Source organism: Solanum verrucosum, unplaced genomic scaffold, assembly GCF_900185275.1.
Source record: "Solanum verrucosum unplaced genomic scaffold, falcon-dt-bn FXZP01000111.1, whole genome shotgun sequence".
NCBI lineage: Eukaryota > Viridiplantae > Streptophyta > Magnoliopsida > Solanales > Solanaceae > Solanum > Solanum verrucosum.
Window position 1 is genome coordinate 145,024 of NW_026020099.1, and position 25,979 is coordinate 171,002.

The following is a 25,979-nucleotide window of genomic DNA, read 5'->3' on the forward strand; positions in this document are numbered from 1 at the left end:
TATGTCGTGCCATAGAGTTTGACTTTATTAGGTCTTTCTCCTAATCTGTGCCTGATGGTTTTCAGGATATGACTACTAGGAGGGCTAGTACTTGAAGGAATGAGGAAGACAATGTGGAGCAATAAGTTCCTCTTCAAGCTCCTCATCAAGCTCCAATTGACCCTATAGGTGAGAATGTGACAAATGCGGAGCGTAGGACGGCTTTTAAAGTGTTGGCTCAAACCATGACGACCCAAGCCAATAGAGAGGTGGTAGCCCCCGTGAACCCAGATGTGGGTACGACGGCATCAAGAGTGAGGCATTTTATGAGGATGAACCCTTTGGAATTTTATGGCTCCAAAGTGGTAGAAGATCCTCAAAGGTTTATCAACGGGGTCTATAAGGTAATTGCCATTATGGGGGTGACTCTATTGGAGAAGGCAAAGTTAGCCGCTTACCAATTGAGGGATGTTGCTCAAGTGTGGTATGGACAATGGAAGGGAGATAGGCTGGTAGGAGCGGGTCCCGTAGAGTGGGAATTGTTTAAATCAGTGTTTCTTGATAGGTTCTTTCCCCTTGAGTGGAGGGAAGCAAAGGTGCAAGAGTTCATTAACCTTCATCAAGTATGAGTGTTAATGAATATTCTCTAAAGTTCACATAACTCTCCAAGTATAGTCTATCTATGGTGGCAGACTCAAGGGCTAAGATGAGTAGTTATATGTCGGGATGTCCGACATGGTAGAAAAAGAATGTAGTACGGAAATGCTCCTCCATGATATGGATATCTCATGTCTTATGGTGTACACTCAACAAATTGAGGAGGGGAAACTCAAGAAAGAGTCTAGGGAAAAAAAGAGGTCTATAATAGAGGATGATGATCCCTCTCATGCAAGGTCCGATGGCCATGGTCGCCTTAAATATAGCAAAAGTTCCCCGGGCAAGGTTCCCGAAACACTCCTAAGTTCAACCAAGAAATTGTGTCTAACCTTAAGCCTCAAGGAGATAGTAATGGGGTTCTGTTACCAGGATGTAGTAAGTGTGATAGAAGATATGTGGGTGAATGCCTAGCGGGTTCCAATGTTTGTTTCGGTTGTGGTGAGTTGGGCCACAAGATCAGACATTGCCCTACATTTGCTAGAAATAAAGGGGATAGTCGTCGTAGGTATCAACCCTACCCTTCATCCAGTCCAATTTGTTCGGGTGGGAATTCTCCAAAGAAAAATAGGTTCTATGCTCTCCAAGCTAGAGGTGAACAAGAGTGTCCTCCGAATATTTCTCCCGATATGTGTTTTATGCTTGTTTAAATTCCGGTGTTGCTTGTCTTTTGTGACTTGATAGAATTGATATGATAGACTTTGATGTTGTATTTGGTATGAATGGGCTGCATTATTGTTATGTTTTATTGATGGTAGGACCCGACTTAGTCATGATGAGTTTTAGGGTATGTTGATAGATTTGATGTATAGGGTGTTTAAGTAATGCCTAGATGTGTTAAATGAGTAGACTCCTCTAAAGGGTAGTAGTGAAATTCACCATGGTTTAGAATCATCTTGTGTGTTGGATGTGAAAGCTTAGAGATAACTTGATCCAACTTGATAATTGAAAGAAGCGATGCGTAGAAAGTCCGTATAGGCTTACTTCCAAGTGGGATGATGTGCTTAGATAGCAAAGTCGTTGAGTGTTCTTGATGTCCATGATTTGGGTTCGCGAGAAATTCTCATCTTTAGAGGTGTAATGAGTTTGGGAAAGTTTAGTCCCTGTTTTGTAAACCCATATGAGATCTTAAACCAACAAGTTAAGAAATATAAGAACAAGGAAGTTGTTTCCATGAAAAGTGATATGGAGTTATGTTTTAGTGAGTGTTTGAAGTTGAGGGTGCTACTTGGGAGGTCGAGGCCAAAGAGATGTCCCAATATCCTCATCCTTTTTCCTCATATTCCTCTTTTAGCTTGAGATGAAGAGTCCCTAATGGGTTGTTCTTTATGTGAAGTCATGTGTGTTTTAGATGTTACCATGATTTCCTTATGTTGTGCATGTTCATGAAGAGCGCGTGTCTTTGAAAGAAAATCAGTTTGCATGATTGATTGTTTCCTCATGTTGTAGTTCATTTAGTATAAGTTGCCTATTGACTACATTAGATAAATTGATGAAATGTCTTATCTTGGAGTTGAGAGATTCCTCCTTGGATGTATGTTATGAGTATAGATTGCATGTAGGTTGCATGAGATTGTATGGAGAATGTTTAGCTTAGAGTTGATGATTCCTCTTTGATTATCTGCATATTGATGTGTTGCATGCATGATGGGTTGCTAGTCTTGATTTGTCTCTTTTAAAAATTGCCTAGAATGCCATTCGAGGACGAATGTTCCCAAGGGGGAGATATTGTAACACATCGTATACGAAAGAGAGAGACTTAACAATTTTTAAAACTTCCAGGGGTCACCCACGATGGCTATCCACGCCCTAAGGTTGGACCCATTCTCTGTGGGAAGCCTCGTGGGTGAGCACCCTAGAGAATCTGCCTAAGGCAATGACCACGGGCAGGGGGATCGACACCCCGTGGTAGAGGGTCATAAATCCATTCCCAACATCCAGTGTCTCTGAACCCCAAACCATGCCCAACCAGTATGGTTTGTAGGTCCACCTACGCCCCGTGGTCGGGGTCTCGTGGATTAGGCAGTGAGGCAGTTAGTTAAGGACTTAATGGAACTATCTGGCTTTAATTAGGAATAAGTAGTGTCATTTTACCCTAATCTAGACCACCTAAATAAAGGCTATAGACCCCTAAATTAATTTATTCAAGTCATTATATCTAAACCCCCAAAAAAATCCCAAAGTTCATCTTCTACAAATATTCTCTCTCTAGAATGTGAAGAAGAAGAAGAACAAGATGGTCAAGCTAGTTCAAGTCAAGGATCCATCTTCAAAGCTCTGTCAGGGCTTTGTAATCAAGGTATGATGGCTATTTCATTCATGGATTCCTTTAATCCATGAAGCTCCCATGTTTTCCCCAATTTAGAAGAAGAATTCCCCAAGTCAAACCAGGGTTTCTTCTAATGTTATGAGTTATGATCCAATAAAGTGGAATATGGTTGTTTATTATTGTCTATGATGGAATTGCATGTTTTTAGTATGATTATACATGTATTCATGCTTAACCTATGATTCTAAAGTGAATTTGATATAGTTGGGTTTATGCCATGAAAGGGGAAATTGAGGGCTTAGATGTGATCTTCTAGGATTGATGAATTACATTATAGATTGCTTGAGATGGAAGCACATAGACATGAATTTCCTAAGAGTAAATCTTATAGACATGAATTGACTAATATCAAGTATGTATGATGAATTATGAATTGTAACGCTTGAGATTAGGATTGTCTTGAAACTATGGTATGGATAATGAAAGATTATTCTTAGGACTTTTAGAATAAAGATTATATGTTGAATTATGAGTAGTAGGGCTTGAGAGTAAAACTAACATGATGAGTTAAGACTAGTAAGGCTTTGAGAGGGAAGCTATATGATGAATATTTATTTGTATATGGTATTGTTGTTGAAGGTTTACCCACATGACCTACATTAGGAATATATGCATGTTGTTAAAGAATCTATGTAAATGCTTTGAGAACACTTTGAGAGTGAGGTGTCAATGATTATGCTAATGTTGTTATGTTGATTTAAAGGATATTCTCATGAACACATAATGAAGATTCTAGGTTGAAAGGCTGGCTAACCAAAAATGAATCTAAGAGTAAAAGTGATCATGGATGGTGATGAGTGCTCACACATGATATAATAAACTAAAGTAATGATGTACTTTGAATCGGTAGGCCAAAGGCACCCTTTCATCAGTAACTAAAAGGACTATAAAATTACATGAGGCTTGACGTGATTGCCCAAGATTTTCATATGAGAAGAATGTGAGGTGAGTTCCCATATTCCTAAGTAAGTAAACATGAGATGATAAACATGAGGTGATTACCCATGTTATGTGATGAGGAGTGTAAGGTGACTACCCATAATCTATAACTCCTAAGGCAAGGCAAAAGGTGATTACCCATTTGCCTTTATTGTTGATCAAGCAAGTGATTACCTATGATCCTTATAAGTTGATTTGGAGGTGAATACCTATATCATATCAAGTTGGACAAGGAGGTAAATACCTATGATTCCCTAAAATGGTCATGGAGGCGAATACCTATGACTATACAAGTAAGGCAAGAGGTGAATACACATTTTCCTTTATAATAGACATAGAGAGGTAAGTCCCCATGTCTTGAAAATAAAGCAAGAGTGATGTGAATTACTTGTATGATGTATGCTTAGCTTGGATTGTTTCTATAGTTGCCTTCCGTGATATGTTTGACTAAAGGTGAATGTTCCCTTGCCTATGAGAAATAAGCTAATGATGAGATCAAAAGATGATGAATATTAATGAGGGCCTAAAGTGGTTTGCTTAGCATGGGTGAGATTTATAGGGTCTTATCCATGCATTGCACAAACATGTTTTGAGGTTACTTATGAAGTGCTTCTCTTATATTATGTTGATTTAGATGCATTGATTATTGTCACGACCCGGGAGCACCCCCTAGTCGTAACCGGCGTACTCGACCTCAAAGAGGTCTAATACAAGCCTTTTAGCATTCATTCATCGCATAGACACAAAAAAAAACCATAAGGAATTTAAAACTTTCTTTACCAAGAAAACATTTCATAAAAAAAAAAAAATAGAAAGCGAAAGACTTTCTAGACTTTATACATGATGTCTCAAAACCATCTAATACTTTAGAGTACAAAATTCGGAACTAATCCCATACACAACTTAAACAATACTAAAAAGACATAAAAGAACATATGGGGTATTGTCCTCGAATATATGAGGACTCACCAAGTCTTCATCTTCAACACTTAGAAACCTATCAAATAGCCATGACATGTCATCATCTCCAAATCCCTACACTTTAGTCCAAAAAGGGAAAGAAAGGGGTTAGCACAATTAAGTACTAAGTATGGAAGCCATGCAAAAACATGCTAAAAGGGACGTTTATTGGAGAAACATGCTTTTATGCCATTTGGTAAAACTTCATGAAAAAATACAAGTATAAGAGTCACAATATCCAACCATAACCAACATACAATTCATTAACCACTTTAGCACATACTCCACACATAACCCATTCCTTCACCTTAAACCATCCACCTCAAGTAACCCTTGGACAACACTTTGTGCAATGTATGGATAGCGTCCCATACCATCATCCACACTAAAGCATCATCCTAAGGCCACCAAATGTGAACTTACCACTTATCATGCTTCATATCACAAGCCATCATGCACAACTATTACCAATGTACAACACATGAACATAATTGACAAGTAAGCCTTTTCATCATTTCTTGACCTCTATCTCAAGTTACCCAAAGCCACACTTAAGTGAAACATGAAGTGACTGCCCATACAATCTCTTTATATACACCTACGTGTTCCTAAGGGTTACCAAAGATAAGGAAATTTACCATTACAATATAACATACTAAGTCAATGTTCACATATAAAACCATAGCCAACCGTATACATACTCAACATATATTCATATACAACCCATGTTTAACTTTAAAGGAACACATGCCATTTCATTACCATAGGACCTCTACCTAATATAACCTTAAGACACACTTGAGTAAGACAAGAAGTGACCGCCCATACAACCTCTTCAAGCACACTTAAGTGTTCCTCAAGATTACCTTAGATAAGGACATTTCCTTTACAACATAACATCAATAGACCAACATTCTTTAAGAAACCATTTTGGAGACATTCAAGCACATAAGGGGACTTTCACATAATAGTCGTTAGACTTAGGGAACTCACTTTAGTATCTTCAAAGCCTACTCGTGCCATGTGTAGATAGCATCCCATACTACTACCTACACGTTGTAGAACCTATCCAATAACTAGAGTGCACATCCCACATGATGGGAATAGGCATTAATCGACATAGACCATGCGAGCTAGACATGGAATCCGGTGTCATAAAATCCTACACCGTGGAAGGTGTTCTACTTGCCAAGGGTAGAACTAGGATACATCCCATGTAGGCACATGGTTTAGGGGATATCTAAAGATGTTCATTGTACTCTTGCCTCATACTCGGGAGAGCTACCATCTTAACTATATCCACTCGGTGCTTAGCCTTAGTTCCCATAAAGTAATTTCATTCACATGTATGTGCTAGAGAGGGCACCATCATTAGGTCTACCGACCCATAGCACATCTACCAAGAAGGGCACCACAAGGATCTACCGATCAAGGTTCATTAAGGATAGCTCATTAAATCCCCTTGGAAGGGTGCCTTAGGCCTACCGATTTTTCATTAAGACTGCCTTAAGCCTACCGGTCCAAGGTTCATCATTTCACACATGAGAAGGGCTACCACCATTAGGTCTACCGATTTCATGGTTTTACATTTACTTAGGAAAGCTAGACTTATGAAAGGGCACCATTTCTTAATTCTAGCCCACTTCACACTTTCATGCATTCAAGACTTTAAGTAACAAGGAGGGACACTTTAGTCTACCAACCAAGTCACAACATTTTCATTTAAGGATACTTCATAATCCAACATCATTTCATATATACATCATGAGAAATCATACTTTAACTCACAATGCTATCCACTTTACATAGGATCATCACAAGATCACATAAAACTCATTTACATCATACCTTCACAAATAGCTTCATATAGGACTTTACATATAGTCTCATTCATATATAATAATATAACAATACAATAACACTCATATAATGCCCTTCATGGCCTCAATTCACAATAATACAATATTCCAACATTATGCAACAACTTCCCCAATGCCTTCATGGCTACAATTCACAATAATACCACACAAGAACAAGATATAACACTTCCACCAAAGGTGGATTCAACCTACCAACAACAATTAATTCAATAAAGAGAGTTCAAGCTTTCTTACCATAATTCAAAGCCATAGCCAAAATCACCAAAAATCCAAGCAATCACCAATACTTCACTCATAAGGCTTACCACCCTTAATTCACCCATTATCAACAATTAATCATGAATAAACATTAAAAAACACAAGAGATATCAATACAATTCACTTTACACATAATTCCATCAACTTTGAATTTATAGAAATAGACCCACTTCATAAACACATTTTGGGGTTTTGTAGAATACAAGGATTCATGGAGTTTTTCATCTTAAAACATCAAATAAACATCAATAATATCATAACTTATCCTTTGAAATCGTTTCATGCAAGAACCCATGAGTTTGAGTAGAAATTAGGCTTTTTCACAAACTTTGGAAAAGTTGAAAACCATTTGAAATTGGCTCTAGGGTGATAGCTTGCCCTAGATAAATAACTCCCATACCTTTACTAAGATTCCCCAAGAAATTTGATGAAGAAAACATCTTGCATCCACAACCCTAGCTCCCACTTCTTCTTCTTCTTCTCTTCTTTCTCTCTTCTACTCTTCTTCACTCAAGAACCCTAACTCTTGCTCTTTTAAAATGAAACAAAAATGATCCACAATCAGCCTAACACAACAATATAACCTCAAAAGAAATGATTTGTGAAAAGACCAAACTGCCCTTAAATTTCCGGACGGACTCCCTGCCAACTGCCCAACTTTCAAAGGGCATAACTCGCTCATACGAACTCAGAATCGAGCAAACTCGGTGGCGTTGGAAAGATCGTTCCAAGGGCTTTCCAAACATAACTGGAACTACTCTTGGATCATCCTGAGCTAGGAGTTATGACTGCTCAAAGTTGGCCAAAAACTCACTGATTTCCACACTTGCCCAAATTTCCAGATTCTGAATTTTTTTCCAAAAATGACTACTTCCAATTTCAAGCTTCTTCATATTCATTTTAAATTGTCGGATGTTACAATTATGCCTATGACTCTATTATTGTCTGTTATGCCTAGAGCATTTGCCTTATGTTGATGTCTCTTATGATTATGATATATGTCTTATGTTGACTAATGCCTACATTATGCTTATGATTTAAGCTAGCCATCATATTTAGTACATTATTTTACTAACACATATTATTGCCTACATTCTTATCAAATGTAGGGTCTGGCGATATTGACTTCCATCCCCGTGGCTAGGTTCATATTTCAGCAAGGAGTGAAGATTTGGCGAGTCCTCATAAAATCGAGGACTTGATTAACATTTCCTTTTATGTCTTTATTTTATGTTAGAACTATTGTATGGGTTGTGTCCCAAAAGATATTCATGGTTTAGATGGTTTGAGACAAGTGTAATAGACTTCTGCTTCATTTTATTAAACCTTGCTGTTATGAAAAATGTTTTAAATTTCTGGTCATTTCTATTATCTTATGTTATGATATGCTAAGGGGCTTGTAAGGCCTATCGGGGTCTTATACACCTTGTCACATCTAAGAGGTACCCCTGGGTCGTGATAGTTTCAAGTCCTGATAGTGAATTAAATTCCACCATATGAAGCAATAGTTATGTTGTGGAGGAAAATGAACAGAACCAAGAAAAGAAGCTCTTGGATCTCTATTCCAGTTGTTGTAGAATCTCTACTGGGTTGTGCCTGTATAATTTAAGTCGTTATTTCTTTTTTAGACTTATGAAAACAGAAATGTCGACTCTACTATGGATTTAATAATGTTCTAACCATAATAACTTGATTGTTTGACTATTTGTTGATAATTGTTGAATTGTTTTGCCTATTCTATGCCTGATTTGTCTAAATTGTGATATAAACTGTCATTTTGCATTGATGGCATTTCCGTCACCATAACATAAATACTGTATATTAAAGAACTATTTTACGAACCCGCATGTGGTCTTTTTTATAGTTAACCATTTTTGGAATGATTGGCAATTATTTGGTTCATCGTGTGTTTAATGGTTTTCGTATTTCCAACCTAAATTGTTCGTTTGGGTCCTTGACTTTGAAAAGACACACTTAGTCAACTAGCGTAGAGTGACAAAAATATGTCGATTTAACGCATTTGAACTAAGATGACCAAAAACCAAAGGTATGTTGAGCCCATTAGAAGACCACCTTATGTCTAATGGGCCAATTCAGAAATGCCGAGTTATTGGAAAGATTCTTCGAAAAAATTATCGTAGTCTTCTAAACGACATACATTAGTAAAGGAAAACATGAATCCAGCTGTGGATGAATTAACGAAAGGTTTTATGATTGAGTGTTATGATGATGAGTCAGTTGAAGATGAGGATATTGAATGTGCTAGCTTGAATGATGAATTATCTGATCAGAGAAGGTGATAAGAGTTGTTGTGTAGGTGAATAAGAAGCAAGAGTGTGTGTTTTATGGAAAAATTGTAGTGGTAATGGAGCTATAGAGAATGGACTCATCGATACATTATAAAGGATAAAGTTAAAGCAAATGGTGCACCTATAAGCCTAAATTTTTAAGATGATTCCAAGAAATTAATCTAGACCAAGTGCTATTTTACCCAGGCATTTGTTGACGATCTCATATATAAACTTGGGGATGATGCTCATGTAAAAGCTGAAGATGGTAAGATGATTATAGAAGCAAAATTGTTGAGTTTTTTCAAGGCGTTGATAATACGAAGTATTTTTTACTTCTTAATGGTTTTACAGAGACAATGATATTATAATTAAAGCTCATGAATAGTTTATCAACAACATATGTGTGCTCTAATATAAAATTAAGGATGACAACTCTCTTGATTTCCTTGTAAATAAAATCATGATTGTTCCAATACCCTCAAATTTAAGCTTACAGTTCAAGGAAAGTTTGAGATTAAAATATGACTATCACTATGACATGAAGTACATGTTCCTATTCTCGTCATTATTATCTTACTATCAGATGTTTCAAGTCCTGATAGTGAATCTGATTCCACTATATCAAGCAAAAGTGATTTTGTGGAGGCCAATGAATAGAACCAAGAAAAGAAGATCTTGTATCTCTATTCCAGTTGTTGTTGAATGTCCACTAGGTTGTGCATGTGTAGCGATGTTTGTTGTGTTAAAATTGTAACTAAATAGACTGTTGACCTAAATCTATATGCTTGTGGTAGATTAAAATTCAATTACCCACAAATTGAGATAGTGAATTAACCTACTGAAGGTTTCTTATTGCTTTTGAAGGAGTGGGAGTATCTTTGTGCATCCTACTCCTTGTTGAAAAGAAATACCTGAGAACACCCTTTGTTGAAAGTAGGAGATGAGGATGTGGAAGATAATGAAGATTGTGCATATTATGATGGGGGATCTTATGACAATGATGAATGAGAAATTTTTAAAGTTGAAGAGATTTCAGAAGTTATTTATAGTGATAATAGAAGTTAGAAAAGTAGTATCCCATCACACCCTTTGCTCAAATAATTTTTCTGTTTAAGTTTTTTGAAAAGTAAATTTTTTCTTTATTTTGATTTAACTATTAAGTGGCGACACTTATATAAAATTGGTTTTTTATGAAAGTTATGTTAAATTGATTATATAGAATTTATGATTTTATTTCTTTTTTAAACTTATGAAAACAGAAATGAGGACTTTACTGGGGATTTAATTAAGTTCTAACCATAACAACTTCATTGTTTGACTATTTGTTGATAACTATTGATTTTTTTGCCTTTTCTATGTCGTATTTGTTTAAATTGTGATATTAAGGGTCATTTTGCATTGATGGCATTTCTGTCACCACAACATAAATATGGTATATTAAAGAACAGTTTTGTGAATTCGCATCCAATTTTTTTATACTTAACCATTTTCAAAATGGCCGGCGATTATTTGGTTCATCGTGCATTCAACGGTTGTCGTAGTTCCAAACTAAATTCTCCACTTGGGTTGTGGTTTTTGAAAAGACGTTTTTAGTCAACTAGCGTAAAGTGAAAAAACATCCTTCAATTTAGCGTATTTGAACTAAGATGACCCAAAACCCAAGGTATGTTGGACCCATTAAAAGGCCATCTTTTTCTAATGGGACCATTCAGCAATGCCAATCTATTGGAAAGATTCTCTGACAAAGTTATCCTAGTCTTCTAAATGACAAGTCATAATAGTAGAAAACGTGAATTCAACTGTGGATGAAGTAGCAAAAGGTTTAACGGTTGAGTGTTATGATGATGATCAATTTGTTAAAGATGAGGATATTATATGTGATAGTTTGAATGATGAATTGTCTGATAAGAGAAGGTGATAAGAGTTGTTGTCTAGGAGAATAGGGAGCAAGAGTTTGTCTTTTACGACAAAAGTGTAGTGGTAACGAAGCTATGGAGAAATGGATTCACTGATACATTATAAAGGATAAGGTTAAAGCAAATGGTGCACCTATAAGCCTAAATTTTCAAGATGATTCCAAGAAATTAATCTAGGCCAAGTGTTATTTTACCAGACATTGGTTGAAAATCTGAGTTATAAATATTTGGATGATGCTCATGTAAAAGTTGCAGATGGTAAAAATGATTATATAAGCAAGATTATTGAGTTTTTTCAAGTTGTCGATTATAAGATGTATTTTTTTACTACTCAATGGTTTTACAGATCCAAGGATACTATAATTAAATCTCATGAACAATTTATCACCAACAAATGTGTGCTCTAATATAAAATTAAGGATGACAACCTTCTTAATTGCCTTGTAAAGAAAATCAAGATTGTTCTAATACCATGAAATGTAAGCTTATAGTTCAAGGAAAGTTTTAGATCAAAATTTGATTATCACTATGACATGAAGTACATGTTACTATTCTCGTCATTATTATCTTACTATCAGATGTTTAAAGTCTTGGTAGTGAATCAGATTCCACCATATCAAGCAACAATGATGTTGTGGAGGCCAATGAACAGAACCCAAAAAAGAAGCTATTGGATCTCTATTCCAATTGTTGTAGAATGTCAACTAGGTTGTGGCTAGGTAGCGATGTTTGTGGTGTTAAACTTGTAACTAAATGGATTGTTGGCCTAAATCGATATGTTTGTGATAGATTAAAATTCAACCACCCACAAACTGAGACAAGGAATGAATATGCTGAAGATTTCTTATTGCTTTTGAAGGAGTGGGAACAATTTTGTACATCCCACTCCTTGTTGAAAATCAATATCCGAGCACACCCTTTGTTGAAAGTATGAGATGAGGATGTGAAAGATGATGATGATGAAGTAGATGATAACAGGGTATTTTATGACAATGATGAAGGATAATTTTTTAAAGTGGAAGAGATTTAAGAAGATTGTTATGGTGATGTTATAAGTTTGAAAAGCAACACACCAGTGCACGCTTTGCCTAAATGTTTTGTCCTTAAATGTTAAGTTAAATCGATTATCTATAATTTATGTCTTTATTTCTTTTTTACACTTATGAAAATACAAATGGCGATGTAACATCCGGCAATTTGAAATAACTATGAAGAAGCTTGAAATTGGAAATAGTCATTTTTGGAAAGAATTCAAGATTTGGAAATTTAGTTATGGGAAAAAGTGAATTTTTGGTCAACTTCAGCTGGTAATAACTCCTAGCTCATGATGAGTTAGGTGTATTTCCAGTTATGTTTGGAAAGCTCTTGGAATGATCTTTCCAACGCTGCCGAGTTTGCGCGATTTTGAGTTTGTATGAGTGAGTTATGCCCTTTGGAAGTTGGGCTGTTGGCATAGAGGGAAGTCATCCGAATTTGTAAGGGTATTTTGGTTTTTTCCCTAACCATTTCTTTTGGTTATATTAAGGTTCTAGACTGATTTTAATTCAGTTTTTCCCTTTTAAAAGTGAGAGTTAGGGTTCTTGAGAGAAAAGGAGAGAAGAGGAGAAAAGAGAAGAAGAAGCAAAGTCCGTAAAGATCGTCTTGGTTTTCGTCGGAGGTGATCCCTAATAAGGTATGTGAGATCATTTAGTGTGGGGTTGGTTCATTCCCCCACACACCAAACTCGTTTTAGTTTCAAGGAAAAGATTGGGTATGTTTTGGTTGAATTCTTGTGGTTGTGTTGTGTTGAAGTTTCTTGTTGTCTTGGTACATGTTTCCGGTTGAAATTCCAAGTTGAATATATTGTATGTTAAGGTTTTTTATGATTCTTAGTGTTTGGGGCTGGAACCTTTGATGTTGAGAGGGTTTAGAGTTGGAGAAACTAAGGAGAAAAGTCGGATTTTCTGGGCAAGAGGGTGGGGCGTCGCGCCAGCCAGTACGCCCCAACAGGGGTTCTGAAGTTTCCCCCTTGGGGCAGCGCGCCATGCAGAGCGCCTAGCAGGCCCCTTCTTAAGTTTGAGGGCTGGCGCCCCGCGCCTCTCAGAGTGCCAAGGACGCCAATTATTCCCATTCCCTCCCCACTTTTTCATACATGTTCCTTGGTAATGTACTTATGTTTTATAGTTGTTTTCAACACTCTAAGGTTCATCTAAACATCACGAACTCATCCATAAATATGAGATCATTACCCTTGAATCCATAATCCAATTCGAGGAAAGTTAGGATCAAAGTCAAGTGAAGTTAGAGTCAAGTCTAGAAGTTAAGAAGCAAGTCTTTAAAGTTTTTCAAGAGTCTTTATCAAACGTTTTAACTTCGTTTTAAGGCTCAAGTTTCAAGTTAAGTAAAGAGTATAGAGTTTCAAGTTAAGCCAAGAGTATAGAGTTGAGTTCATTTCTCAAAAGTTATTAGGGAACTAAGTATTCCCAAAAGAAGTTTATAAATGTTTTTCACATTTGATCAAAGAATAGGGAACATTGATTCCAAAAGAGCATTTGGGCTATGCCTTGAGTAATTATCTCAAACTAAAGAAAGAAGTTTGTTTTTAAAACATATGAGCTAAAGTATATTTTTGGGAGTAGTCTTGAGCACCGAATTGGGGACACGAGTTCATATTAACTCAACTCTCCATAAGAACCATGTAGCCAACATGGATTTAATGAGTCATACTTTTTAGATGATCACGAAAGTTAAGCTAGTGGATCCACTAAGTTAAAGTAGTTCTATATGATGGAAAAGTATAGGACAGTCTGGCAACGTGATGGTAAGAACGTTGTATCACCACTTAGGCTTATAGTGGTGGTTGTTGGTTAGAGAAACTCCCACAGTAGAAATTGCATGGTTCCTCAAGGGGTTCTGCTTAGTGTGAATGGGGGTATGAGACTTCATTCATGCGCTGCACAAGTAGACTTCGAGAGGGAGCATGGTATTTTTATGATATTATGAATATGATTTTGACGTCATGTTTTAAATAGTTTTCCTATTCTTTATATTGCATGTGTCTTATTGCTTTATAGTGAGTTCAGTTATTCATGAGTTGAACAGAGCCAAGGTAAGTTTTCTTTTGTATCCATTTCAAGCTTAAGTTGTTGTTTAGCTTTCCAGCTCGCATACTCGTACATTCAATGTACTGATGTCAGTTGTCCTGCATCTTATGATGATGCAGACGGAGGTACTCAGGATCAACATCCAGCACGTCGTTGATCCAGCTGAGCACTCTAGAGTCAGTGGTGAGCCTCCTTGCCTTCCGGAGGACTCTGTTATTTTGTGTTCCTAGTTTTGCTTTTATTAGGATGTTGCGGGGTCTGTCCCAACATCCATCTCAGTGTTATAGAGGCTTCATAGACAGTCAGTCAGTTAGTATTGAGTCTCTCATCTATGTATATATATAAATATTCTATTTTGAGACACGAGTTGCCTTTTTGGCCAGTTTTCATCAACTAGGTGGTTTTATGACATTTCATTGCATGGAGTTATTCTGTTGAGTTAAGTTTTCCGCTGAGTTAAGTAAGCCAGGCCAAGGGTTCGCTTGGGGCTAACAATGGTCTTCGAGTGCCGGTCCCGCCAGGGTGTAGGCTCGGGGCGTGACAGGCGACTCTGATGGAGATTTAATTAAGTTCTAACCATAATAACTTGATTGTTTGACTATTTGTTGATAATTGTTGATTTTTAAACCCTTTCTATGCCTAATTTGTTGAAATTGTGATATTAACTGTCATTTCGCATTGATGGCATTTTTGTCACCACTACATAAATACAGTATATTAAAGAACAGTTTTGCGAATTCGTAGAAGGTCTTTTTAATACTTAACCATTTTTGGAATTACCGGCAATTATTTGGTTCATCGTACGTTTAATGGTTGTCGTAGTTCCAACCTAAGTTATCCGCTTGGGTCCTAGTCTTTGGAAATCCACTCTTAGTCAACTAGCGTAGAGTGAAAAAATATCTATCAACTTAGCGCATTTGAACTAAGATGACCAAATACCCAAGTTATGTTGGGTCCATTAGATGCCCACCTTATGTTTAATGGGCCAATTAAGCAATGTCGAGCTATTGGAAAGATTCTCCGAAAAAGTTATCATAGTCTTCTAAACAACATGTAGTAGTAGTGCAAAACATGAAACCAGTTATGGATGAAGAAGCGAATGAATTTATGGTTGAATGTTTTGATGATTATGAGTTTGTTGAAGTTGAGGATATTGTATGCGATTTTTTAAATGATGATCGTCTGATCAAAGAAGGTGATAAGAGTTGTTGTGCAGGTGAATATGGAGCAAGAGTGTGTCTTTTACAGAAAAAGTGTAGTGGTAATGAAGTTATGGAGAAATGGATTCATCGATACATCATAAAGGATAATGTTAAAACAAATAGTGCAACTATAAGCCTAATTTTCAAAGATGATTCTAAGAAATTAATCTAGGCCAAGTGATATATTACCCAGATATTGGTTGAAAGTCTCATTTATAAACTTTAGGATGAAGCTCATGTAAAAGCTGCAGATGGTAAGTATGATTATATAAACAAGATTTTTGAGTTTTTCACGGTGTCGATGATACGAAATATTTTTTACTGCTCAATGGTTTTACAGAGTTAAGTATACTGTAATTAAAGCTCATGAACAATTTATCAACAACAATTGTGTGCTCTAATGTAAAATTAAGGATGACAACCATCTTGATTGCCATGTACAGAAAATCAAGATTGCTCCAATACCCTCAAATGTAAGCTTACTGTTCGAGGAAAGTTTGAGATCAAAATATGACTATCACTATGACATGAAGTACATGTTCCTATTCTCATCATTATTATCTTACAATAAGATGTTTCAAGTCCTCATAGTGAATCAGATTCCATCGTATCAAACAATAATGATGTTGTGGAGGCCAATAAACTATTCAAAGAAAAGTTGCTCTTGGATCTCTATTTCAGTTGTTGTAGAATGTCCACTAGGTTGTGCCTGTGTAGCGATGTCTGTGGTGTTAAGCTTTTAACTAAATGGATTGTTGACTTAAATAGATATGCTTGTGATAGATTAAAATTAAACCACCCACAAACTAAGATAGGAATGAATCTCCTGAAGATTTGTTATTGCTTTTGAAGGTGTGGGAGAAGCTTTGTGCATCCTACTTCTTGTTGAAAAGCAATATTCGATCACACCCTTTGTTGAAAGTAGGAGATGAAAATGTTGAAGATGATGATGATGGTGTAGATTAGGATGGGCGATCTTGGGACAACTATGAAAGATATTTTTTTAAAGTGGAAGAGATTTAAGAAGATTGTTATGTTGATATTAGAAGTTTGAAAAACAATACCCTAGCACACCATTTGCTCAAATGATTTTTATGTTTAAGTCTTTTGTAAACTAAAATTTTTCTTGATTTTTTTATAAATTAAGTGGCGACACTTATATAAAATTAGTTTTTCTTTACAGGTTAAGTTAAATGGATTATTTATAATTTAGGTCTTTATTTATTTTTTAAACTTATGAAAATAGAAATGACGACTCTGCTAGTCATTTAATTATGTTCTAACAATAATAACTTGTCTCTTTGACTATTTGTTGATAATTGTTGGTTTTATTTTTTTTGCTTTTTCTATGCCTTATTTGATTAAATTATGATATTAACTATTATTTTGCATTGATGTCATAGTTGTCACCACAATATAAATACAGTATATTAATGAACAGTTTTGCGAACCCGGAACCGGTCTTTTTATAATTAATAATTTTTGGAATCATCGGCAATTAATTGGTTTATTGTGTGTTCAATGGTATATTTAATCAATTTTGCAAACCCGCCACCGATCTATTTATACTTGATCAATTTTGCGAACCCACAACCGATCTTCTTTGAAAATTCACTCTTACTCAACTGGCGTAAAGTGAAAAATAATCCATCGATTTAGCGCATTTGAACTAAGATGATCCAAAACCCAAGATATGTTGGGCCTACTAGAAGCCCACATTATTTCTAATGGAACCATTCAGAAATGCCGAGCTATTGGAATGATTCTCCAAAAAATTTATCGTAGTCTGTAAATGACATGCAGTAGTAGTGGAAAACAAGAATCCAGTTGCAGATAAAGTAGTGAAAGGTTTTACGATTGATTGTTGTGATGATTATGAGTTTGTTGGAGATGAGGATATTGTATGTGATAGTTTGAACGATGAATCGTCTGATTAGAGAAGGTGATAAGAGTTGTTGTGCAGGTGAATAGGGTTAAAGAGTGTGTATATTACGGAAAAAGTCTAGTAGTATTGAAGCTATGGGTAAATGGACTCATCAATACATTATAAAGGTAAGGTTAAAGCAAATAGTGCACCTATAAACCTAAATTTCAAAGATGACTCCAAGAAATAAATCTAGGGCAAGTGTTAATTTACTTAGGCATTGAATAACAATCTCATTTATAAACTTGGGGATGATGCTCATGTAAAAGCTACAAATGGTAATGACGATTATATAAGAAAGATTTTTGAGTTTTTTCAAGGCGTCGATGATACGAAGTATTTTTTACTGCTCAATGGTTCTACAAAGGCAAGGATACTGTAATTAAAGATCATGAAAAGTTTATCAACAAAAAGTGTGTTCTCTAATATAAAAGTAAGGATGAGAACCATCTTGATTGCCTTGTAAAGAAAATAAAGATTGTTCCAATACCCTAAAATGTAAGCTTACAGCTCCAGGAAAATTTGTGATCAAAATATAACTATCACTATGACATGAAGTACATGTTCTTATTCTTATCATTATTATCTTACTATCAGATGTTTCAAGTCCTGATAGTGAATCAGATTCCACCATATCAAGCAACAGTGACGTTGTTGAGGCTAATGAACAGAAGTAATAAAACAAGCTTTGGATCTCTATTCCAGTTATCGTAGAATATCCACTAGGCTGTGCTTGGGTAGCGATGTTTGATGTGTTAAACTTGTAACAAAATGGATTGTTGACCTAAATCGATATGCTTGTGATAGATTAAAAGTCAATTAACCACAAACTAAGAGAAGGAATAAATATATTGAATATTTCTTATTGCTTTTAAAGGAGTGTGAGCAGCTTTGTGCATCCTACTCCTTGTTGAAAAGCAATACCCGAGCACACCATTTGTGGAAAGTAGGAGATGAGGATGTGGAGAATGATGATGATGGTGTAGATGATGATGGGGAGATCTTGTGACAATGATGAAGGAGAAATTTGTAACGTGGAAGAGATTTAAGAAGTTCATTATGGTGATATTAGAAGTTTGGAAAGCAATACCACAACACACCCTTTGCTCAACTAATTTTTTTGTTTCAATCTTTCGAAAACTAAACATTTTCTTGATTTTTCTTTAAATATTAAGTGCCGACACTTATATTAAATTGGTTTTACTTTAAAAGTTAAATCAAATCGATTATTTATAATTGAAGTCTTTATTTCATTTTTAGACTAATGAAAACAGAAATGGCCACTCTGCTGGGACTTCATTAAATTTTAACCATAGTAACTTGATTGTTTGACTATTTGTTGATAATTGTTGACTTTTTTGCCTTTTCTATGCCTATTCTGTTTAAATTGTGATATTAAAGATCATTTTGCATTGATGGCATTTCCATCTCAACAACATAAATACAGTATATTAAAAAAATGTTTTGCGAACCCGTAACTGGTCTTTTTTATACTTAACCAATTTTGAAATGACCAGTAATTATTTGGTTCATTGTGCGTTCACTGCTTGTCGTAGTTCCAACCTAAGTTGTCCGCTTGGGTCCTGGTCTTTTAAAAGTACTCTTAGTCAACTAGCGTAGAGTGAAAAACATCACTTAATTTAGCGCATTTGAACTAAGATGACCCAAAATTCAAGGTATGTTGGGCCCATTGAAATCCCACCTTATGTCTAAAGGGCCCATTCAGCAATACTAAGCTATTGGAAAGATCATTTAACAAAGTTATCGTAGTCTTCTAAACGACATTCAGTAGTAGTGGAAAACGTGAATTCAGCTGTGGATGAAGTAGCGAAAGGTTTTACAGAGTGTTTTGATGATAATGAGTTAGTTGAAGATGAAGATATTGTATGCGATAGTTTGAACGATGAATCCTCTGAGCAGAGAAGGTGATAAGAGTTGTTGTGTAAGTGAATAGGGAGCAAGAGTGAGTGTTTTACAGCAAAACTGTAGTGGTAATGAAGCTATGGAGAAATGGATTCTTCCATAAATTATAAAAGATAAGGTTAAAGCAAATGGTGCACCTATAAGCCTATATTTCCAAGATAATTCCATGAAATTAATCTAGGACAAGTGCTATTTTACCCACACATTGGTTAAAAATCTCATTTATAATTTTTGAGATGATGATCATGAAAAAGCTGCAATGGTAAAAAATATTATATAGCAAGATTATTGAGTTTTTTCAAGTGTCGATGATACGAAGTATTTTTTACTGCTCAATGGTCTCACAGATCCAAGGATATTGTCATTAAAGCTGATGGACAGTATATTAACAACAAGTGTGTGCCCTAATATTAAATTAAGGATGACAACCATGTTGATTGCCTTGTAAAGAAAATCAAGATAGTTCCAATACCCTCAAATGTAAGCTTTTAGTTCAAGAAAAGTTTGAGATCAAATTATGACTTTCAGTATGATAGGAATTACATGTTCCTATTCTCGTCATTATTATCATACTATGACATGTTTCATGTCCTAACAGTGAATCAGATTCCACCATATCAAGCAACAATGATGTTGTGGAGTCCAATAAACAGAACCAAGAAAAGAAGCTCTTGGATGTCTATTCCAGTTGTTGTAGAATGTCCACTAGGCTGTGCTATGGTAGCAATGTTTGTGGTGTTAAACTTGTAACTAAATGAAATGTTGACCTAAATCGATATGCTTGTGATAGATTAAAATTCAACCACTCAAAAACTGTGATAACGAATGAATGTGATGAAGATTTTTTATTGATTTTGAATGAGTGGGAGAAGTTTTGTGCATCCTACTTATTGCTGAAAAGCAATACCCGAGCACACCGTATGTTGAAAGGAGGAGATGAGGATGTGGAAGATGATGATGATGGTGTAGATGATGATGGGGGATCTTGTGACAATGATGTAGGAGAAATTTTTAAAGTGGAAGAGATTTAAGAAGTTTGTTACGGTGATATTTGAAATTTGAAAATCAATACCCCAGCACACTCTTTGCTCAAATGATTTTTCTGTTGTAGAATTTTAAAAACTAAAAAACATCTTGATTTTTCTGTTTAAGTATTTTGAAAACTAAATATTTTCTTTATTTTGGTTTAACTATTAAGTGGTGAGACTTATATAAAATTGGTTTTTTTAAAAAGTTAAGTTAAATCGATTATATATAATTTATGATTTTATTTCTTTTTTACACTTAAAAAAACATAAATGGTGGTCTGTTGGGGATTTAATTAAGTTCTAACGATAATAACTTCATTGTTTGAATATTTGTTGATAATTGTTGATTTCTTTTGCCTTTTATATGCCTTGTTTGTTTAAATTGTGATATTGAGGGTCATTTTGCATTGATGGCATTTCTATCACCACAACATAAATATGGTATATTAAAGAACAGTTTTGTGAACCCGCAACCGGTTTTTTTATACTTCACCATTTTCAGAATGACTGGCGATTATTTGGTTCATCGTGCGTTCAATGGTTTTCGTAGTTCCAAGCTAAGTTGTCTGATTGGGTCCTAATCTTTGAAAAGACATTCTTAGTCAATTAGCGTAGAATGAAAAAATATCCTTCAATTTAGCGCATTTGAGCTAAGATGATCCAAAACCCAAGGTATGTTGGGCCTATTAAAAGGCCACTTTTTGTCTGATGGGACTATTCAGCAATGCCGAGCTATTGGAAAGATTCTCCGATAAATTTATCCTAGTTTTCTAAACGACATGCAGTAATAGTGGAAAACGTGAATTCAATTGTGGATGAAGTAGCAAAAGGTTTTACGGTTGAGTGTTGCTATGATGATCAGTTTGTTGAAGATGAGTATATTGTATGTGATAGTTTGAATGATGAATTGTGTAATCAGAGAACGTGATAAGAGTTGTTGTGTAGGTGAATAGGGAGCAAGAGTTTGTCTTTTACAATAAAAGTGTAGTGGTAAAGAAGCTATGGAGAAATGGATTCATCGATACATTATAAATGATAAGGTTAAAGCAAATGGTGCACCTATAAGCCTAAATTTCCAAGATGATTCCAAGAAATTAATCTAGGCCAACTGTTATTTTACCAGACATTGGTTGAAAATCTAATTTATAAATTTTTGGATGATGGTCATGTAAAAGCTGCAAATGGTCAAAATGATTATATAAGCAAGATTGTTGAGTTTTTTCAAGTTGTCGATTATACGATATATTTTTTACTACTCATTGGTTTTACAGATCCAAGGATACTATAATTAAATCTCATGAACAGTTTATCACCAACAAGTGTGTGCTCTAATATAAAATTAAGGATGACAACATGTTTAATTGCCTTGTAAAAAAAATCAAGATTGTTCCAATACCCTGAAAAGTAAGCTTACAGTTCAAGGAAAGTTGTAACGACCCGAGAGCACCCCCTAGTCGTTACCGGCATATTCGACCTCTCAGAGGTCTTATACAAGCCCTTAGCATTCGTCATAACATTTATCATAGAAAAATAGCGGAAAATTTAAAACATTTTTATAATATAACACAAGACTTAAAAGTCACCTCATTTAAACCTTTAATACAAAATCGGAGTACTATGTCTCAAGGTAGCCATCTTAAAACACGACTACAACAGAAGAGGGACACAACCCTTACAATACAAAAGAAACAACTATCTAGTACATTGAACTTAAGGAAACTCTTTAACATAAAGGTCCTTGAATCTTTAAGGACACACCCGAACTTGGAAATAGTAAACCAAGCTCATCACTTCTAGGAAAGGCCCTTTAGCCACTATCACCTACACTTGGTGTAAAAAGCTGAAGAAGAATGGTGTTAGTACAAGAATGCACTAAGTATGATAACCATGCAAAAACATGCGCTAAAAGGGACATTTAGTTGGAGACCATGCATCATGCCTTTTTAGAGAAACTTCAAGAACCAATATAAACCACATACATCATCATACCCATGGAAACCATTCATAATAGCACATAGAGCCACTTATAACATTTTAGGCACATTCAATGCATACAATACATTACCTTCCTCTTTATTTTAGCTTCTTTCCTCAAGAAACCCTTAAGGAATACTTTGTGCAATGTATCACCTTAAGGTTACCAAGGGTGAACTTACATATAGCCTTCATCAATCCAACCACATATATTCATAGAGTCAAAAGCACACCATAAGACATAGTCTTCACATAGGAACCATCACCTAAGACAACCTCCAAGTCACACTAGTGCAATGTGCAAGTACCATCCTATAATACTACTCACACCAACTGTTCCTAGGAAGCCACCATAGACTAGGCATCATATTCAACAAGTCATAACATCTTCATTTAACATTAGACATAAGACCAACATACTTCATAACATCATATAAGGACTCATTCATTTACTACATCACTAGTCATAACCCATTTAGTTCATATCATAGGTAAACCACCCTCACAACCCCTTCACAAGTTCACTTGTGCAATGTACACATGGAGTCCCATACCCCCACATATACTAAGCAAAACCATTAAGAAGTCATAAGTGTAATTCACATGCATAATCATACTTCATGTCTTGACATAAGTAAAGTCAACCTTAACATGCTTTCATATTAACATACATAGACCATAGTCTTCATTAGATATAGAGCCTAATCATAACCTCGCTTAGACTCCACTTGTGCAATGCATAAGTAGGGTACATAGTCCTACCTACATAAGTAACTCTTCAAGAAATCATGACTAGAGTTCATATTCTTATCTTAGTTCATTTCTTAACTTTCGGGAGACATTGCCATAACCGACATATATCATGTGAGCTATATGGAATCCGGTGTTCTACTCCCACACCGAAAAGAGAGGGTGCTACTTGCCAAGGTAGGACCTACATACATAATAGCTTTCTAGTGGATCCATTAAGCTAAGACCTACGGGGGAACGTAGTTATGGAACAAGGAGATTGTTACTAGAAACCTTGACTTGCTAGGCGTGGAGGTTTCCATCTCATGAGACAACATCTATGTGGGGAACCCAGACTTGCTAAACGTGAAGGTTTTCTTGTGGGAAGCCGGACTTGCTAGATGTGAAGCCCCCACTCTCATTTTTCATGTTCACTCGGTGCTAAGCTCCAACTCCCTTTTAAAACATCTTTAAGCCTTTATTTAACATTAGTTCATAAAATAGGCTTTAGGGACTTAATCCCTCATATCATATAGCTCAAAGGTTTCTAAGATGAGAATGACCTTTCATCATAGAACCTACATTATGTGATAATGACCTTTCACATAGTCATACCATATTCATAACATAGTCTAGTTTAGAGTACAATTGAGGAAACCTTTCAAGAGACTCAATTTCACTAGATTATCATAAACCTTATTCATTCATTCATGTGTGTGTACATATGTGAGAAAGCATTTCACATAAACACCTTTATGCTACACATTCATACCTTGCTAATCATACACTTTGCATGCATAATAAGATGTAAGGGTGCATATAAGAGTTAACCTTTCAATAGTCACCATAACACATCATATTCATAGCTATACATGTAGAGTATGTGTGTGTATATTAGTCCTCATAGTGACATAATAGCAACAACATTGATATTGAGTGCAGTACCCTTCAAGGGATCACAACACATTCACAATGTCCCCACATCATGAGCAATTCACATATAAAGTCTTTAGGGATTCTAGAACACACACCCGTACACTTCATCATAGGAGACAAGGACACATTCAACATTGAATAGGTACTCCTAACATGTATATGATCACACATTCATATAGGGGTCATATAGGTAGGGGTCATTCCACAATAGTACTTAACATAATCAATCATGTAGACCACACCTTATCCTTAACATTATCATTCACATTATACTCCTCATCATCAACACACTTTAAACATCATGCTAGCATTGAGGATTTCATACATAACCTTTATTGCACAATTTCATAAACATATGCATCATAATCATCAATTCACTTCACATCTATTGCCTTCAAGGCCATGATATAAACATGCATAGATAGACAAGAAGTAAACACCTCCACCATAAGTGGATAAAACCACACAACATCAATTCTCATACTATAGACTAGAAGTTAGGTCAACTTACCAATTCTCCAAGCCATGATCACCATGGATCAACAATTCATAATAAATTGACATAGATAGCAATAGGAATCAACAATGTAATTCAATAACATAAACATAATCTAAGTACAATTCTATAAACAAAGGGATCAACCCATAACTTTGTCCATAAGGCCATAATTCCCAACTCATCAATATACCAAAAATTCAACATGAATAAGTATAGATAATCATAGGAAACATCAATACAATCTAATCTAAATATAATTTCACCCATAGAGATCATATTCACAAAGACCCACATCATAGGCCAATTTTTGAGAATTTGGGGATCATGGGTTCTTTAAGAATTCCTTTGAAAATTATTTAAAAAACCTTAATTCTACATTAATTCATCAATAGAATGATTCTATTAATTCAATAACATAATCAATAGAATCGTTTGAGAAAGAACCCATGTTTAGATTGAAAATTGGGAATTTTGGTCTTTGAATCACTTTTGAAAATCTTTGATAGAACTCCTTGAATGAGAGGTTATTCAAGAATCAAGAGTTACCATACCTTAATTATTGAAGATCCATGAAATTGAAGAAGAAATCATTTGAAAACCCATTTTCCAGCTTGAGCTTCATCAAGGTCTTCAATGGAGTTTTTGAGAAAAACTATTTTAGAGAGGGAAAGGTCAATTTGAAGAATGGGGTCTAATTTTAGGTTTTGGGGTTTTAATCAACTAGGTAGAATAACCGTTTATAATAATTCCCCAAAGTACCCAAACTACCCCTCACTTAGTTGGACCTTTTAAACAAGTCAAACTTGAGTTTTATTTTTGCAGATTTCGTTGGGGATCAAGTTCGCGACGTGGAGGTGTTCCCACAAGTTTCTAGAAATTAAATTCTGAGACAGTAGAGTCTGCAGTGTCTCCGCGACGCGGAGCCACTTTTTGGCCATTGGTGGAGCAGGTCCGCGACGCGGAGCCATTCCCTCCATGCACAACTTCAAGCTACCTTGGCAGCATGTTTGGCCAAGGGTTGGGGTCCTTCTCGGGGACCCTTAAGGTGGTCTCGGGGAATCTTACCCGGACAATTTGACCCTAAAAACATTTATTAAGACACTAGAGTCACCTCCACTGGTTTTAGACTCCAAACAACACATAAAAATATGAACAACATACTAGAACACACCAACACGCAAAAGACTAGTTTTCGAACGTCTTGGTCGTCCCTTAACGTTTGATTTCCAAACTCTTTAAAACTGACTAAAAAAGATTTTCTACATTATTTTAACAAGTTATTAATGCATAAAACCCATGTGAGGCTCTACTTTATCCTACTTCATTTTGAGGGTCGTTACAAAAGGTTGAGATCAAAATATGACTATCACTATGACATGAAGTACATGTTCCTATTCTCGTCATTATTATCTTACTATCAGATTTTTAAAGTCTTGATAGTGAATCAGATTCCACCATATCAAGCAACAATGATG

At 35.5% G+C, this 25,979-nt stretch overlaps 4 pseudogenes; all 4 read left to right on the forward strand.

Moving 5' to 3' along the window:
* Positions 1 to 224: 224 nt before the first annotated feature.
* LOC125824876 (DNA (cytosine-5)-methyltransferase CMT3-like) lies at positions 225 to 10,355 on the forward strand (annotated as a pseudogene).
* Positions 10,356 to 10,784: 429 nt separating this feature from the next.
* Positions 10,785 to 12,320, forward strand: LOC125824877 (DNA (cytosine-5)-methyltransferase CMT3-like; annotated as a pseudogene).
* Positions 12,321 to 15,372: 3,052 nt separating this feature from the next.
* On the forward strand, positions 15,373 to 16,580 carry LOC125824879 (putative DNA (cytosine-5)-methyltransferase CMT1; annotated as a pseudogene).
* A 707-nt stretch (positions 16,581 to 17,287) lies between these two features.
* Positions 17,288 to 20,369, forward strand: LOC125824880 (putative DNA (cytosine-5)-methyltransferase CMT1; annotated as a pseudogene).
* The last annotated feature ends 5,610 nt before the right edge of the window (positions 20,370 to 25,979 follow it).